The 4,255-nt window shown below is 42.2% G+C and overlaps 1 pseudogene; it reads left to right on the top strand.

The window, feature by feature from the left end:
- Positions 1–2,694: 2,694 nt before the first annotated feature.
- Positions 2,695–3,525, top strand: LOC117150009 (annotated as a pseudogene).
- The last annotated feature ends 730 nt before the right edge of the window (positions 3,526–4,255 follow it).

The following is a 4,255-nucleotide window of genomic DNA, read 5'->3' as shown; positions in this document are numbered from 1 at the left end:
TGCTGCGGTTTTCCATACCAAAGTGCGCATGCACCGCAATCTGGATAATTATTTATTTTGCCTGTAGCTTCGAGCTCTGCAGCATCCTTTAACCATTTGGGTAACCACAATTTCTGTTTTGCCATCGATGCGTTTGAGCATGCATTTCCATCTGCCATAGGCTTCTGATTCACTCTTAAATCAAAGGACTTTTCACATTTCTTTGCGGCCTATGCAACTGGTATACTATTGTCGATATTTTCTGGGATATTCATAGGGAATTTAAAGCAAAAAAGAGGGATAACAGGGTGTCTAATGTCAAGTACATCAGTTGACGTGCAACGTCACTTAATCTCTTTTGTTTTGTAAATAAAGGCTCCTCTCGACGAACCTATCATAAAAATATTAAGCCATTTCAAGTGTGCCCCTCAATTGTATCTCTTATTTGCATCAACTTGCTGCATCTAAATTAATGTTCCGAAACAGACAAACCATTTAACTCGGCAACGAACTGTCGACCAGGCAGCCCTGACCTCCTCGGTGGCAGCCACAAAGCTGCGTTCATCGCTCGCAAGCTGCAACTAACAACGTTGCCAATCCTGTGTACTACCTATCCCCCAACTCCCAGCTCCGCCCACCGCAGTTAATTTGTTGTACAAGCCCGCACACAAATAAAGCAGCCAACGAGCGGCTGGAGGAGCAATTCGTTTGCTTTGAGCCAACATGCAACACTTTATCCACTGGATGACGGTTTTCAAATTTACAGCATGTCAACGGGCGAGAGGGCCTGGACAAGCGCACCCAAAGTTTCTGGGGTCCAGTCGGGACCAGTATTCCACATCACATTAACCATATGGTTGGGAAGAGCGCAAGCTGCACTTGGCTTCTAAATTGGGTAAATATGCATTGCGTATACGTACTGTTGCGCCTGCTATTTGCATCTTGCAACGATTCATTGTTTGCGTTCGCTGATTGCAGCTAAATTCGGTGTTTCTCCCAGCAAAGATGGAAAACTTCATGCGGCATTGATTCGCAAAAGAGAAGTTTGCAATAGTTTGGATATTTTGTAAGGACTCCCGAATTCTGTTTCTGCTATAATGCAATATGCTTATAATAAAGTGCAATAACAATCTTATATTTTATTTAGCTTTGTCTAGAGGCGAACAATCGGAAAATAAAGCAGTGGAAAACCGCAGTAAACTTTTCAAGAGAAGACGCTTACATTGTAAAGAAGGAAAAGGTATCATTTCAAAAAGTGTATTTATTAAAGGATTTGTTCGTTGTACATCGATCGATACAATTTAAAGGGTGTAATTATCGGATTTTACTCAGGAATTAAACAATAGTCACGTCGACCAAGCCAACAAATCTTTAAATGCTTTATTTTTAAGTAAATATTTATATTCGACAATATTCAAATATTTGAAAATGGAACAAGTCGAACGAAGGCATTTCCTAACCATCTCACGTACTTCCACAAACACCTGTATTAAACAATGGACATAAAATCAGGACTTGCGGAGGTAAAAATAAGGTAAGGGGAGAAAGTTTCGAATAGCAGGATTTCTTGTGCCAACTTCACCGACGTAAGAGAATACGCCACATGGCCAACACGTTTCGCATTGATGTTGAAATTGTTACTCGGTTGCTCCGCTTGTGTTGTCCCTTTTTTCGCTCAGTTGAGCTCACATTTATGGTCAAGTTGCATTCTGTTTCATTTATATTTCATGTGTGGTTTTTATTTCCGTTTCCTCTGGCCAAGACGATTTCACATTTTACTTTTCCTATTAATGTCAATTTAAATGTTCCAACACTTTAGTTGCTTGCAGAGAATCACCCAAGGGTGTTTACTGCCGTTGTCCGACTGAGATATGTTTGCACAAAAGCACTTAAAGACTGCATTACTCCTCCTAGATAATCGCTCGGAAAATAGTTGAATTCCCTTTTCCGCTCGAGTCCAGTTCCGCAGTCATTGTGGCAATTTGCGTGCTCATTGTTAATTTGATTCTCGGCTAGCGATAAACGAAAAACACCTCGACAGCTCCTGGGGCCTCAGCTATTTGGATTGGGCGTGGCTGGGCGCATAATTGAACGATAAATTAAATAAGAGCACTGGTGAGACTAAGCCCCAAAACGCATTCAATCGTTAAAGCCCGTTGCCGTTTCGGGCTTCCCAGGCAATTGAACTGTAAGCTCGAACTCTGCCAACTATACCTTCAGCTGAATAGCTGGTAAGGCAATGAATCACTGAAAAATAAGTATTTAAAAGCGATTTTAAAGTTTACGTTATGAAGTAGCTTTTCAATACTTGTACTGAGATAAAAGCAATACTTTTAAAAATAATTTAAAACTTTTCAGCCTGCTTAAATCCATCATAAATTAGTGAAAAGCGACTATCGCATTACTGACTAACCATGAAAAGTTTAATGTAAATATGTGTGGGTTGAGATTGTGTGCAGGAATGATTTTGCAGAGTTTATGACTAATTAAAAACTTTTAAAATATGCTTTTACACCAAATTAAGGCCATTTAATGTAAGGGTCTGCGTTTCCGTAACGCCACCCCAATCTTTCATGGGCGCATTCGAACTTTGATGTTTTTGTCGGCTTAGACGTTCACGGTCTGGCGGACATTTGCCCAGTTGAGCGCAGCTGGTGAGTGTGAGAAGCGCATAGAAGGGTGCAAATCAAAGCGGCAGTTGTGGCATGCTGTGAGCAAGCTTTCACCATAGGTCACACAAATTGAATGTGAAATCACAGCATCAGGTGGAGAAGGAAGACGCGAAAGCAGCTGCAATGAGTGACTTACCCGTGGTGAAGAGCAGTACGTATGTAGAATCAGCGCAGCACAGCGGGCACCTGCTCTAATACCCAATTCCAGACATGAATAGCCTTAGCCAGAGGTCGCCGTATAGCCAGATCGGGATGGGAGCTGCCGGGGCTTCCTCACCGGCTTTGTGCTCCTCAAGGCGAGTAAGATAATGGCCGTGGCCGCGGGCGGTACCATTCTGGCGCTCGAGCTGGCATGGCAGGCGGGACTGGTCAAGCTGGATGTGCTCAAGACATTCTCACAGCCGGAACAGGATCAGTCCCGGGGGCAGCTGCAGGTCAGAGAAATGTCCCTGGAGGCAGTGAATCTTAGCCGCGTTCAGGAACTGGGGATAAAGCCAGGAAGGCGTGTGCAACCAGCGGTCGTCTGTGTGTGGCCTTCTTGGGCGGCTTTCTACTCGGCTTCGGATGGGCTTAACTAATGCAAATTATGATCGCAACACATACATATACAATATTTAAGTTGATGTAAACGAAAGTTTTCACCTGTAGTGGCCTGCGGGAACACTTTTTTGCAGTTTTTGGGTGCCGGCACGCAGGGAAAGTTTCCATAACAAAAGCCTTGAACATTTTATAGAAATTCTCTTAACAAATAGCCAAGCCTCTCTTCACCGCACATTCACACACACACACCTACATACTCTAACGTGCATTTAAAGTTTGTGCTTCGCATAAAAAGCGACCCAGCAAAAACTTCAAACTTGTAACAACATTTTCATGCGCTTTTAAGCATTTCAATTTTCTCCGCTCGGTGGTAGAAAATTTATGCATAAGCAAAGTTTTTCATAGCTTAGCAATGTGAAAGTGAGCGAAGTAGGTGTAGATGTGTCCGATTTCATATGCATTGCGCGACTCGAAAAATATGTGATTAGCAAGCTAGAATCCTATGCAAAAAAAATTGGGAAAAGGAAAATAAACATGGACAGTTTTTCCAAATTTATATGTGTATGTACAGAATGCTGGTCTCCAAATCAATTAAAATAATCCCTTGCACCAGCACAGAGTGGGAATAATAAGTGAGCCTGTCACGTTTGAATAACTATTTGACATCTGGCCGAGATATTCCTTAGCTCGTTTTTTCCAAAAATGCAAGCGATTGCTGCAAGCGATCGAAAAATAAATATGCCACACTGGTCAGGATCTTCTCCCAACAATAAAAATCAATTTAAATCGAGCCCGAAACTCACACACTCACTAGCATACGCATCACGTACGGCAACGTACGGAACACATGTCGTATGAGCAATGAAATTTGCATTTGAAAAAGCCAAAAATTGTTTTCTTTGCGAACGAACAGCCCCTGCACCCAATTTAAAGTCCGGCAATTGGCAAACTAGTTAGATTTGACATTTTAATTATTCAAATGCCGATTGGCCCGATAATGGATAATCCCAATTAGCAAGGTATGGCCTTTAGTGGTTGCCAGAATTAATTGAAAGAGAGCGAGT

This window comes from Drosophila mauritiana, unplaced genomic scaffold, assembly GCF_004382145.1.
Source record: "Drosophila mauritiana strain mau12 unplaced genomic scaffold, ASM438214v1 Y_149, whole genome shotgun sequence".
In the NCBI taxonomy this organism is placed as follows: domain Eukaryota; kingdom Metazoa; phylum Arthropoda; class Insecta; order Diptera; family Drosophilidae; genus Drosophila; species Drosophila mauritiana.
This window is presented reverse-complemented; position numbering and strand designations above follow the sequence as displayed.